This window comes from Rhinolophus sinicus, linkage group LG05, assembly GCF_036562045.2.
Source record: "Rhinolophus sinicus isolate RSC01 linkage group LG05, ASM3656204v1, whole genome shotgun sequence".
Taxonomy (NCBI): domain Eukaryota; kingdom Metazoa; phylum Chordata; class Mammalia; order Chiroptera; family Rhinolophidae; genus Rhinolophus; species Rhinolophus sinicus.
Genome location: NC_133755.1, coordinates 132,006,375 through 132,021,774, shown reverse-complemented (window position 1 = coordinate 132,021,774; position 15,400 = coordinate 132,006,375). Strand labels below are relative to the sequence as shown.

General features: G+C 34.4%; 1 protein-coding gene across 2 annotated transcripts in view; it reads left to right on the top strand.

Moving 5' to 3' along the window:
• ASCC3 (activating signal cointegrator 1 complex subunit 3) overlaps positions 1-15,400 on the top strand; it is a 300,957-nt gene that overhangs the window by 157,770 nt on the left and 127,787 nt on the right. The gene's annotated exons all lie outside the window — the stretch shown is intronic.

The window sequence follows — 15,400 nt, the reverse complement described above, 5'->3', positions numbered from 1 at the left end:
ATGCTTGCTACTGGGACTATCTGGCTCACAAAGCCCAAGATATATACTCCCTTTCTCTTTGCATAAAAAGTGTGCCCTGATTTATAGCTATGAAAATAAATTTTCAAATAAAAAAATCTATGGGCATAAAATTATGGTAACTTTAAAATATTTTATATGCATAACATAAGATTTAACTAATATTTACTGAACGACTGTCTAGCTGCCATACATTGTTCTATGTTAGTAAAATGTATTTAATTGTTATGATTGCATTGTAAATTTCACCATTTTTATTGATATTGTAAACTCTGAATATGATAATCTGCTGCCAGTTGTTTTGAACATCAGATTCTCTTTCAGTTTGGAACTACAAACTTTATTCATTTTCTTCATTTTTTTCACTTTATAAAATTTTCTTTTGCATGGCACTTATTATACAGCTTCGTATTCTTCTAGTTATTTATTATTTGTGAATTTATGAGAGTCTTTTAAAAGTCAGGTTGGCATTCATAAGTCTTGTTTCATTTCTTTGGAAATACAAAGCAAGTCTATTGTATTTAAAAGCCAAGTCTTGAGAGCCACCTTGTGGATTTCTGGTTATTTCAAAGTTCTCAATCGGAGAGCTGTTCATATTCTAAATAATTCAGGTTTATCATTTAATTGTTATACTAATAATGTATAATATTTGTCAAATGTTCACTAGTCCAGGGATTGCTTTCATTGCTTTTTATAACTCATTCAACCCTCACAACAACCTACAGTGTAGGTTTATATTGTTATCCATTAATATGGCATATGTGTAGGTAATTCAAATAAAGCAGGAAATATTCTAAAGCATAGAAATAATGTATATATTCAAATAACATTTATTTAAGACAACATCATCAAACACAGATCACTATGCTAAAAAAGCATGGAAAATGGAAAGTGTTAATACAGTGGGGTAGGTTTGAAAAGCTGTAGTTATTTGTGTTATACTTTTTGGGAGTATTTTTATTATACTTGATTTTTATCCTGACCCAACTGTTATTATTGGATTTTCTCAAGAAGAATGAATTCCACAAACATTTATTAATAAATACAGGAGCATTGTCCTGCTCACCATTATATTCCCAGCCTTTCATACAGTATTTTGCTGATAGTAGGTACCCAAAAATTACTTTTTCTTTTGCCTTTGTGCTTCTGAGACAAACATTGTAAGAGATGTTCTCACTTTAATTTTCTCATGACCAGCACCACTATTCCATCTTTTAAGATTTTTATCCCCATTTTACAGATAAGGAAACTGAAACTGGGAGAGAGTAATTTTCCCAGACTCCCATGTAATAAGTAGTGCAGCCATGATTTGAGCAAGTCTGACTCTGTAATCTACCCTTTGTACCACATTTCATCTTATTTGTTCAAAATCAAACAGGTCAAATCCAACCTGGGTTTTTCTAAAGCTTTTAGGGCTTTGCATCATTTTTAAAAATAAAATGGAACTTTTCTTCAGCCCAACCATATTCATTACTTCTCCTAGAAAATGATTTCAAAAAGTTGGCTCCACCACAGTGGATATTATTTGATAACAAAAAAATAAGGTAATCTTTCTGAAGGTTTTCTCAAGGCTCCAGGAGTTAAGATTGTTCTTCTAGGCTAATTGTATATTTCTTCCTATTTCTTGAAGTGTCTTTGGAACTTGAATGGTATTAATATTCTAATAATTCTAAGTAAATTATTACTATGATGGTAGGAGTAAACTTCCCATGTTTTTTGAGAAATGGAAAATTCAGTACTCAATACATTAAAATAAAATTGGAAGGTAAATTTGCCATGCTAGTACACAGAAATTTAGCCTCATAAGTCCTGTTAATGGAAATATGGCTAAATCCGTACCGTGCCACAGTGTTAAATGCAGCCATCTCAATTCCAACTTACCAAATATGGTTTTATTCACAGTTTTACTCAACTATAACTTTATTTGTATAAATATTAAATAAAAATTCCATTAAGGAAATGCGTGTGTGTGTGGGGTGGGGTGTGTGTGTGTGTGTGTGTTTATAATAAGGCTTTTTCTGTGCCTCAGCCTCAACTCAAATGAGCCTTTCCAATAACTCACTCCTCATATCATTTCCCATCTTTAATATCAAAGTCACCCCCAGCTGAAAGCCTGCTATATTTTCTAATAGTCTACTAAAACAAGAAAATAGGGAAAGGAAAGTGAAGTACCCAAAAGTAGCTTAAGCTATAGAAATGGAGCTCCGGGTGCTCCCTGGAGAGATGAATGTCTCAGGAATTCTAAATGAGGCCCAAAGCAAGAGGCCACATTAACAAAAAGCTCTAGACTTCACCTCTAGAATCCCTGTGGCCTTAAACACCTAAACATTTAGGAAACTTTCTCTTCTATCAAATGGAATAATAATGGAATAAATAACACCCATTTTAGTAGTTTACTATGAGAAACAAATGGAGTGGTATATAAAATTATTTTGGAAACTGGCTGAACTTTACATATTATATAGTCTACTTTTAGAATATATATATATATATATATATATATATATATATATATATATATAACTAAATTTAAAATGGTTAAAAGATAGCAAGCAATATGGATAAATTTTCCTAATTCACATTGCATATTACTACTTTCTGTCCTCTCCCACAAAGATACTTTCTTCAGAAACCACAATTTTCTGTATAATAGAACATACCTCTGGGAAAAGTAGCAGCTTACATTTACAGAAATAAGTTATCATTAAGGATGAAGACGTTTTCATTATTAAGTGATTATTTTCCATTATGGTTTTAATTTTAAGTTAAATGAATATTTCAATTAGAATCTTTAGATTGTTTCACTCGGTGTCTCAAATAAAATTTTTCCCCCCTTAGGTACAAAAATTTTAACAGTCTTTAATTATTCTAGTGCTGATATAAGTATTTCCATCTTCCCACCCATCCCTATACTGTATTTCTCTGATTTATGGGTAATAATGTGGTTTAATTTTGTCCATATATTAGTGATATTAAGAATTTTTCTTTTTGATAGAGATGGTCTATCATACAATAAACCTCATGAATGTAGTTACTGGAAATATCTATTAAACAAATCAGAACACTGGGAAAAATCCAATAATAATATGTCCCTTCAAGCTATCTCAAAGTATTATTGTATGACTTTTTATTATTATCTAAATTTACCAACCCTCTCCTTGCTATTTTCATAGATCATCTTTAACCATTGCCTAAATTAATGGAATCTGGCTTTGATACAAGTTACCTGATAATATTGACAGCTTTCTTTCCTTCTACTTTAGCAGCTTTATAGTGTCAGTATGGCCAAATAAAATTAGAATGTCTTCTTCCTGGAATAGATAATTCCTGTTAATTAAAGATAATGCCAGATGTCTGATAGCCCCATTTCTCTTATTTTTACTTTAAATATATGTAAAATGTTATCTTCTCAGGTTATTTTTTTCTTCTGCTGTATCAACCTCCTTTCCTTTCAAAGGCTAACATAGTAATTTTACTGTCTGTTGTAATCACACATAAATAATGTCAAAAGTATATTATTTTTCTTAAATAAAATCAAAGAAAATTAATAAAAGAACTGTGTGTTTAATGGATTTTTGGAAGGATGACTTTTCTGTTTTCAAAGGGAAGTAGCCACTCAAATAATAAAGGCTTTCAATCCAGGAAAACCCAGGTATTAATCTTGACTCAGATGTTCGAACATAACCTTTTAACTTCCTTAAACCATAATTTAGTCACATACAAAGTGGCAATGATATCTGTGTCTTAAGATTTTTGTAATAAGTGAGGTAACAGATCTTGCCTGACACATAGTGGACACTCTGTATATAGTTACATATGAGCTTTGAAGGAAAAGAGATGACAGCTTTAAAGAATGATAGCTGTGACTACATTTAAATTTAAAGCTTTGGACAAAAAATATATATAATATATTGAATTGCAAAAGGCAATAAACATGTTGGGGAAAATATTAATAACAGAACAGGAGAGTTAATATCTACATCTTTAGATGTGTTCTTATTTAATAACTAAAACATGAAGTTTCCAGTAAGTATATGACCAAGAGGAGGAAATACAATAGGTGAACAAACTGGAAGAAAAACTTATTAGGTAAAGTTGTATAAACGAATAAACTATATAACTCTTAAACCCAGTAAATCATTAAAAACTAAAATGATAATGTCCATTTCTGAAGATGATTTGAGGATTTTGGGGCACTCCTAGATTTTCTGTGGCAATGATCAATTCAATCTTTTTAAAAACATTTTGTTATATATTTTAAGAGCCAAACGTGTGTTTTTTCAGACTCTTTAACTTTGAAATCCTAAACCTGGGAATCTTTTCAAGGAAACATTAAAAGAAAAGTTAGTAGACACCAATAGTTCTGTTCCAAGACATTATTTATTATGAAAAAAATATGGATGGCATCAATATCCAACAGTAGGGTAATTTTAAAGTAAACTATGGGCAGGCATTCAATTAACTATTATATACGTATTCAGACCAATGCTTTTCGAATATATAAGACATCCAATTATAAATTAACATGTTAATATTAATTCAATTGATCAAATATCTTGTGCCACTGAAAATAAGAGGCCGAACAAGTCAGTTTCTCTGCTTTTAATACAGTCAGTTTCACAGAGGATTTAGTAATACATATGTAAGTAAAGGAAAATGTGATAAATGACAGTTTGGGAGCAATGGGAGCACAAAGAGAAGTAGATTCATTCAGGCCAGTGGTTTTGTATATCACTAGGCAGCAATAGGGGTAAAGAATATTCCAAGGAAAGGAGAACGAGAACACAGGCAAAGGAAACCACTGGATGTATTTGGAGAATGGGAGTGTTCTGTTTTCACTGGAATGTAAGGTGCATGAAAGGCTAGGCATGTAGATTTTGGTCAGAATGTAGAGGACCTTAAGTTACGTGCTTAAGTGTTTATTCTAAATGCACTGGGGAGCTATTGAAGTTTGTTGGAAGAGCCAAGTTTTATGACCAGAATTTCAGTGCTGAAAAGTAGGATTGATTTTCTTCTGAGCAGGAGAAATTCCCATGGCTGGTTTTCATTTCAATATAGTCTAACATATGGCTCACTTGGTGAGACTCTTTTTCCCCCCAAATTTAATTGAGAAATAATTGACATACATCACTGTAGAAGTTTAGGGTGTACAACATGATGGTTTGATTTACACATACAGTTGACCCTTGAACAGTGTGAGGGGTAGGGATGTGTCAGCACCCTGCACAGTCAAAAATCAACATATAAATTTTGACTCCTTAAAAACTTAACCATAGTCATCCCTTGTTATCCTTTGGGGATTGGTTTCAGAACCCCTACAAATACCAAAATCCTAGGATGCTCAGGACCCTTATATAAAATGATGATGAACAATGCATGCAGTTGCCCTCTGCATCCATGGATTCCCAACTACAGATCAAAAATACAGTGGTTGGTTGAATCCACAAATGTGGGACCCAGGGATATGGAGGGCCAACTGTATGATAATTGGAAAAAAATCCATGTATAAGTGGACCTATGGAGTTCAAACCTGTGTTGTGCAAGGGTGAAGCGTATTGTGAAATGATTCTACATATAAGTAAGATCATACAGCATTTCTATTTTTCTGTTGACTTATTCTATTTTTGTCTGACTTATTTCACTCAACATAATGTCTTCAAAGTCCATTCATGTTGTCACAAATAGTAGTATTTTCTCATTTTTTATGGCTGAATAATATTCCATTGTGTGTATGTACCACAGTATCTTTATCTATTCATCCATTGGTGGACACTTCAGTTGTTTCCACGTTTTGGCTATTGTAAGTAATGCTGCTTTGTACATGGCGGTGCAGATATCTTTCTGAGTTAAGGTTCTCATTTCCTTTGAATTCATTCCCAGAAACGAAATTGCTGGATCATATGGTTGTTCTATTTTTAATTTTTTTGTGAACTTCCATACTGTTTACCATAGTGGTTGCACCAATTTACAATACCACCAATCGTGCACATGAATTCTCTTTTCTATACATCCATGCCAGCATTTGTTATCTCTTGTCTTTTTGATGATAGCCATTCTAACAGGCATGAGGTGCTATCTCATTGTACTTTTAATTGGCATTTCCCTAATGACTAGTGATGCGAACATCTTTTCCTGTACCTGTTGGCCATTTGTATATCTTCTTTGGAAATATGTCTATTCAGGTCCTTTGCCCTTTCTTAAGTTGGATTTTTTTTTTTTTTTTTGCTGTTGAGATGTATGAATTCGTTATGTATTTTCCATATTATCTCCTTATCAGATATATGTTTTGCAAATATTTTTTCCCCATTCTGTAGGTTGTCTTTTCATTTTATTGATCGTTTCTTTTATTCTTTAGAAGCCTTTTAGTTTGATGTAGTTCCACTTGTTTTTTATTTCATTGCTTATGCTTTAGGTGTGATTTCCCAAAAATTATCACCAATACCCATGTCAAGGAGCTTTTTAGTGAGTCTCTTTTTAAGGGACACAGAAATTAACATTAGGTTTTAATTCCTTTTGTTATTACATTTAAATATATTTTGATTGAAGCAATTTTTGTTCCTGGGCTTTAAAATGTATTTTAGAGGAATAAAATAAATTTTGTAAAACAAATGTATACATCTTATTAAGGAACCATGTGTGTTTGGAAAAGTATGTTAACTGGACCCTCATTTGCACTCTCATTTGAAAATACTTTAGTAGGGGAAGTTCTCTAAAGACAGACTAATGAGTAAGGTTATTAATCCCTAGTGATATAGATATTTATATTGATAACATTTAAAGATCAAAATCATATTTCACAGTGTAATTTTTTAAAAATTGTATTTCAACATTTATTTAAAGATGACAGATAGATATAAAGAGTGCAGTGTTAGATGAGCTCTCTCTTTTGCTAATTAGGGTGCTCTCTGGAATGCCAAATTGTTTGTAAATTACGTTGTAGAAATATCAGGGTAGCCCATGTAGAAACCAAGACCATCTTTCAAGGGCTGTAACATGAAACAGAGGACCTGTTACTTCCTTTCTCCCAAGTTAAAGTGAATAATTGGCACAGCCAAAATGACATGGAAACTGGTTATGGCATTTAGGCTGAGCATTGTGAACTGATAGTATACACATGTGCCTCAAACTGTTTGTAGTGGTGGCCGTTCAATGAGTATTTACTGAGTGTAAACCAGTACCACTCACTGTAGTAGATCGATAGGTATCAAGATAAATGAACTGCTGTCAACCCGATTTAAGTGGACTGAGGAAGACCTGTGTTGTATCAGTTAGGATTCAGTACAGGAAATAAACCACTCCAAATACATTTTAAATAGAAAAGAATTCTTTAAAAGAAATTGGGTACTTACTGGAATGTTGGTAAGATCAGAGTCGAAGTCAGTCACTGGAACTGATGAATTTAAGAAGCAGCCATCATGCTGGTGACCCAGCATGTAGAAGCTGCAGCTGCTACTGAAGATGCCTTTCAACATTCAGGAACACATTAGCAAACCAAATCTTGGATGCATAGTACATCCATTATTGCTTTCAGCCCTCATTTCTCCAAGGTCTTGCTTGCCAGCAAAAGACAACAGCAGAAAGATGTGTTCCTCTACTTCCATTGTCTAGTTCTTGCCTGAGTGCATCTAATTAGAAGAATGGAGTTTTGCATCCACTACCCTGATTACAAGAGATCTGAGAAACAATAGGTTTTACCTTCTAGCTCATGCAACACAGGAAGGCCTCGTAGTAGAAGGAGGTGGGAGTTGTGTGCTGATTAATATTCTTTGCTTTAATTGGGAATGGAAATATATTTAGGAAGAAAAATCATCTACCTGTCAACCTTATGGTGTTTATGTTCTGGCAGGACAGAAAGATTAATCAACTAATTAATTTATTTTAATTGCTTTTTTAATAAATAAAGAAGGACAAAGCTAAGAGAAAGTAAAATTGGGGAATCTGATCTATCCTGATGATGTTAGAGGAGGCTTAGCTAGCAACGTGACATTTAAGCTGAAATTTGAAGGTTAGGAGTGTGAACTCCTAAGCAGAAGTCAGCAGCAGAGTATTCCAGGGAAAGTCTCAGATGACAGAAAAACAGAAACACATTGAAGAAGTGGATAAAATCAGAATTACCAAAACATAGAGAATGGTAGGGGGTGGTAGATGGCAAGTTTGTCGCCTAAGACAAGTCTAATGTTGCAGGCAAGGACCAGATTGTGAGGGCCTTCTACATCATGTTACAGATTTGGTATTTTATCTTAAAAGCAATGGGCTATAATTAGAGAAATTTGAGGAAGGGAGTGGCATGATCAGATTTGTGTTTATAAAAAATACCACTGCATACAGGCAGGGCAAGTGAGAATGGGAAGACCAGTTAGAGAGGTTAATTTGTTGAGAAATAGAATTGTAAGCACTTAGTAGTTAATGTATGGAGGGTTGAGGAAGAGAGATCTAGAAGTTTTCTGGCTTCTAAAAGATGTCTGGTTTGCATTGCTGAGTGGGTAGTTGGGTCATTTATGAAGAAAGAGAATGGTAGATAGGATTCGTTGCACAGAAGGGTGCAGATGATGAATTCCATTTGGATATGCTAAGTTTGAGATCCCTGGGATATTTAGAGCTATAGAGTAGACATCTGGATGAATATATATGTATATGAGCCTGATATATCATAAGCACAGTCTGCTTTGGAGTGGGGAAACCATGTGAGTGTATATGAGTGGTAAAAGAGCCTAGGATGAAGTCTTGAGGAATTCCTCTATGATTACATAGAGGAGAATAAGCCAACAAAGGAGCCTCCAAGATGTTGGAGTAAACCCAAGGGAGTATAATGTCATGAAGGCCAAGGAAAAGAGTGATTCAAAGAAAAGTTGTCATCTATATTGAGTGCTGCAATTAGTGGTCAAGTAATACGAAGGTTGCAAAATATTCACTGTACTTAGCAATATGGATGTTGGTGATCTTATTTAAAGCCTTTTTTATTCCCACAGTGTAAAGCAAAAACTAGATAAAGTTGGCTGATAAGTAGATACCGAAAATTAAAATGTAGATATCAATTTTGTGAAGTTTCTTTATATGCAAAAGGAAAATGGATGGCATCTAGAAAATATGAAATAGTGTCCAGAAAGGTAGACAGACAGATTATTTTCTTATTATTCATATAGGAAGGAAAAGAATAATATAAGAATCCTGAGAATTCCAGAGTCATGAGATCCAGAGAACAAGTAGACAGATTTTCCTTAGATAGGAAAGTTAAAAAGATGGGTTCTTATGCAAATAGGTTTTAGGTATATGGCAGGAAGATGAGGGAGTTTCCTCTGATGTGTTATATTTTCTTTATTAAGTAGGTGTTAAGGTCATTCTCTGAGAGTAAGGGTAATAAGGTGGTCAGAAATTTGTGGGAGCAAATAAATGTCTAATGTAGACATTGTGAGACATGTGAGAACAAGGTGACTATAAAGACATTACAGAATTGCTGTCCAGTGTTAAGGGCTTGTTGAGATTGTGATCGTGGATTTAGAATGGTCTCAAGTTGCCCTTGTATATAATTTTTCTTAAATTATATACACTAGTTACTTTGGGTCGTCCAAGTTTGGCACATTTTGCCAATCTGGCATGACAAAAAGGCAAATGAATTTAAGAAGTTGGCAGGAGTATGATTAAAATGTTGGGCTCTGCTATCTAAACTGGGGAAAGAACAAGAATAAGGACTGGGGCATGGATTGCGGGGTGCTGCTAATGAATAGAATGAAAGTAGAGAAATTGTGATTGGAGGGGTCATTAAGGATAAAGAATGAGCTTAGAAAAATTAGTTGGGCAAGCTCAAATTATAGAAAGCTTTGGTCAGAAATTGCGATGTTTGTACTAGTGATTTTGGAAGTGGTACACGTAGTTGTGGGTTGATGACAAGGCTAGAATATAGTCATTGGTATGGCCGAGGTGGAACAGAGGCCATGGGGCATGAAGGGTGAGCGTTTTGGATGTCCACATGGAAACTCGCGTCACCTAGGAGGATGACAGGAGTTGGGATACACAGAAGGTTAGGATCCATGGGTATCAGGGCTTCATTGGATAAGGTTGGTTCACAGAGTCAGATACACTGAATCTTAACTGAGCAGACTTTTACAAATGGTTAGTACATACTGGAAATGGTGATGGGGAAGAGAGACATCCTCTCCCACCACTTGAGAGGTATGCATGGGAAACAGGCCGTGGAGGAGAGTCAAGTTTCACCTAAGGCAAGGTGGCAGAAGAGATTGATATAGTTTGCTGATCATTGAGTGGCAGTTCCAAAGAGTAGAGTGGAGAATTTCATATCCTCAAGTGGAGAAATAGTACAGAGGATAAGAAATTGAGGCAAGAGAAAAAAAAAAAAAAAAAATCACGTAATATGGGGACAGTAGTATAATAGATCCCCATTACCTGTTCCCATGCTAGATATCAGAATCAGAATCTCTGAAACTAAGGCCCTGAAATTTTTAAGATGATCCTCAGAAATTTGGACCATAGCCAGGTTTAAGTGACCTAGTGAGCCAGATGCCTAATGGACATATCCTGAGAACAGGGATGTTTCCTTCTGACCGCCTCGTAGAAGACAGAGCATTGCAGACTTTGGCTCTCTTAGAAGACACGCCAGAGGGCCAGTTTCAGATGTCTCAGAGAACAAGGTTTAGAGTGGAGTGAAGCTTTAAAGCAGTGAGAAAGAAAGGTGGCATATTATATCCCTTAGATCTCTAAAACTCCTGTGCCAAAAGCGAAGCCAGGTACTGGTTTATATTACTAACAATGTGAGCGACTCCACCAACTTATGCTGATTAACTTTATAAACATTGAATGATAAAAATTGCACTTAAACAAAGATGAGACTTCTTTTAATATTGATAAGACATGCTGACTAATAATTGTGGGAAAGAATGTTATCATTTGGAAGACAATATTTGCTTCCTCCTAGTTACATTTTAGTTTTTATAAAGGCACTTATATTTTACTAATGGATTTGAAATTATCTACATTAAACCATACCTTATCAAGATAAATGACCTCAGAAGGCATACAAAAGTCACTATAAATTATTTATCCAATTTCGTCATGCTCAGGCTTTGTTTTTAAGCTTAAGGTTTTGTGTGGTTTCTGTATATTTTTTCTTTTTGCGGGGAAAAAAACAAATTTGTTCTCCTTTGATAGCCTTAATTGCTTGCTGTCAATCTTTTTTAAATCATGTATTTGTGTTGGTTTGGAAGTCAACTTTTGGAAGTGGTTACATTTTAATCTTATTCATTTTTGAAAGTACTTACATGATTTTCCATTTCACAGGTAGGTAAAAGACGTATAAAGTCATGGAAGGAAGCCCTGCATACTTTCACTGGCAGAAAAGAATGTAGTACCCTCTGTGTGCTAATGGATTACTTTACATAACAGTTGTCCATTCCATTTTAATTTCACTGACTATAAAGCCCTATATGAGAAGTTCACTTATGAAAAGTAGAAATATAAGGTCAGAGGAAACCAAGCTTAGACAGTTCTTAAACCATACACACCTGACTCCCTTTACCTTTTCACAGCTGGTGTCTTTTGTGCTGAATTTCCATGTGTAGAAACACTTATCCAGTGAGTATAGTATTAGATCTCAATGGCTTCTTTAGAGGATCCAATGCTCTCTTCAGAGAACGTGAACAAAATGAATTATATCTTGCAGCATTCAGAGGCTAGCAAAGCCTGGACTCCAGGTAGGGCTTTCCCTGGAACAGCAGGTGGGAAACAGTGATTGTTCTGATACTTCAGAAAGCAGCAGGCATCTTGTAATAAACAAGTTTAACTCCGTGAGTTGTGATCTTAGCCATCTCTTCTCCATTAATTTCTCCACATAAAACTCCTGTTTAAAAGCTTCTTATGTTCATATTTCTTTCAAGGGAAGATTTTGTACACCATTGTACAAAATGTACACCATTGTGTGTGTGTACATATGAGTTTTAGTGTGAACACATTGGATCATGTTATACAAACTTTTATGTCTCTTGCTTTTTTCACTTAGTAATAATATGTCAAGAAGATCTTTCAAAATAAACAGAGAACTGATTCTTTTCACAACTTCTTTTAACAATTACATAGTATGCTACAATGTGGACATTTTTAATTCATTTACCCAGTTCCGGTCTTGAATGTATACTTTTATTTTATCTACTTGTTTTGTATTGTTAACAGTGCCACAGTAAACATTCTTGCTCATACTCTTGGCAGTTGCAAGGATGTCCATTGGGAAAATTCCTAGCAGTGGAATTTATCCATCAGCATGGTACATGCATTTAAAATTTTGGTGAATGGTTCCAGATTGCCCAGTAGGGAGACTGTTCCAATTTACACTTCCTCAGACTGCAACTTGGAGGAAGTTACTTTGCCCACATAACTTTGCCAGCACTGGGCAATGTCAGAGTTTTTAAGTTTATGACAGATAGGCAAAAAATGGTACTTCATTATTATTTTGACTGGCATTTCTTTATGAGTGAACCTGAGCACTTCCATATTGGCCCTTTGAATTTCTTTTTCTGTAAATTGCATGTTCATATCCTTGACCCATTGTGTATTAAACTGCATGTACTGTCACATGTGTTACTGACATTTTTTCTAGTTAACCTTTAATTTTGATTTTGATTTGTTTATAAATATTTTTACCATGCTGAAATTGTTACTGACTTACTTATATTATAGTCTTTAGCCTGTGTCTTGCTATAAAGACCACACGCTTATAAAGGCCACATCTATTTCATCCATAATTTTCTCCAGCCCTTTTTAAATTAAATTAAGATTTTATTATTAAATCTTTGATCTGTCCAAAACTTATTCCATATAGTCATAGACCCATAGTCTTTTTTTCTGAATACTTACTATTTATTCTATTGATTTTAAAGTTTAATAGAACATATGTGGCATGACAACTAAATTCGCGAACTTGCCACCATGTGCTTACATTGGCAGCACTGTACAAACAGCTCAGGAAGGTTTCATAACCTTGGTATATCAGTGTCTCATAGCTGTGTTCGTGTCGATGTGTGGTGGTGTCTTGCTGAGTGGCATGCATTATTGTTGCATGTTTTTGTGTGCCATCACGAGAATATCTGAGCTTGAATTAAAACAACAAACAAATATTAAATTTCTTATTAAACTTGGCAATAGTGGAAGTGAAATCAGGGACATGTTAGTCCCAGTTTATGGGGATAATGCCATGAAGAAAATGGCAGTGTACAAATGGATTCAATGTTTTTCTGAGGAAAGAGAACGTGTCACTGATGAAAAGAGGTCAGGGTGGCCAGTAATAAGCAGAACTGATGAAAACATTGCAAAAATTCATCGAATTGTGTGTCAACATCGTCAGCTGACTGTGAGAAGCATAGCGGACGAAGTAAACATCGAGAAACCAGAAAATCTTAACTGAAAATCTTGGCATGAGAAAAATGTGTATAAAAATGGTCCCGAAGGAGCTCATCAATGAACAAAAAGCAAAGGAGAGTGGAAGTTTGCCAAGATCTTTTAGAGAGGCAAGACAATGTTTTGGGCCTTATTATCAGTGGTGATGAAATATGAGTGTACCCATACGACCCTCAAAACAAAGCGTCAAAGTGCACAATGGAAGTCAGCCAATTCTCCATGACCAAAAAAGTTCCGTCAGTCCAAACCAAGACTTAAAACGATGTTGCTAGTCTTTTTTGGATATCAGAGGGATAATTCATTTTGAATTTGCACCAACTAGACAAACAGTTAACCAAATTTACCATCTGGAAGTGCTGAAAAGGCTATGTGAAAAAGTTAGATGAAAACGACCTGAACTTTTCACCAACAATTCATGGCTCTTGCATCACGACAATGCACCAGCTCACAGGGCACTGTCTGTGAGGGAGTTTTTAGCAAGTAAACAAATATATTGGCACACCCTCTGTACTCTCCTGATGTGGTCCCCAATAATTTCTTTACCCTAAGATAAAGGAAATATTGAAAGGAAGACATTTTGATGACATTCAGGACATCAAGGGTGATACAACAATAACTTCTGGTGGCTATTCCAGAAAAAGAGTTCCAAAATTGCTTTGAAGTGTGGACTAGGCACTGGCATCAGTGCATAACTTCCCAAGGGGAGTACTTTGAAAGTGACCATAGTCGTATTCAGCAATGAAGTATGTAGCACTTTTTCTAGAATGAGTTTGCGAACTTAATCATCAGACCCCATACAAAATTCTCATATTTGCCTCGGTCAATTTCTAGGCTTTCTCTTCTGGTTCATTGATCTTACTGTTTCTTCTCTGGTATTTATCTATTTTACTTATTCTGTTTTTATAGTATTTTTAATACATGGTTAGGACAAACATCTTGATTATTCTTCAATTTTGATTTTTTCCTGGCTAAATATACATGTTTACTTTTCAAGATGAACTTTAGTATCACCTCCAAGAAATCATGTTCATCTTTTGAGTTTAGTGCATTGATTTTACAGATTAAATTAATGAGAATTGGTATTTTTACCAAGTCAATTTTTCCCATCTCAAAAGCAAAGTGTATCATTTCACTTCTTGAGTGTCCTTTGGCAGTATTTTAATGCTTTCTTCATATAGGTGCTACCTATTTCTTCTTTCTGTTTGTGATGGTTGCTATAAGTGTTTTTTTCCTTCATTTTTATTATCTAACAAGTTATTGTTTATATTTAGAAAGACTTCAAAAATATTGATTTTTCAAGACTGCCACCTTTTTGAATTCTCTTAGTAATTTTTGGTTCATCCTCAGTTTTCTAAATAAATGTTCATTTCATCCATAATTACTTTGGCCTCTTCTTTTCCAGTATTTATATTGTTGGTTATTTTCTCATATCTAATTCCATTGTCCAGAACATTGTAAGGTGATAGAAAACAACTTTGCCTTGTTCCTAATTTTAATTGATATACCCCTAATGTTTTACTGTTAAACATGGTTTGAGATAGATATTATCTGTCACCTTTACTCATCAAGATTGAATGTATCCTTTTGTCAGATTTCAATGCCTAGAGATGATTATGTTTTTTCTCCTTTGACTTATTAATAAATATGTTAATATAATTATATTTATAAGTATAATACCCTTGCATTCTGAGGTGAAGTTGTACTTAGTTGTGGAGTATTGTTTCAATGCATTGATGAATTCTGTTCTCTAAAGTTCTTTACTATTTGGATCAATATTCTTAAGAGGAATTTCTCTATCTATTTTCTGCTGTTTTATCAGTGTTTAATACCAGTGCTGTTACACTACCTGTGTAAAATTAATTTTGAGGCTTTGCTTCTATTTCTGTGCTGTGGGGCTTCTTAATAACATTAGAATTCATTTGTCTTTTACAAGTTTGAAACCCCAGATGTTAGATACCCTTTAAATTTTCTTCCATTGCTT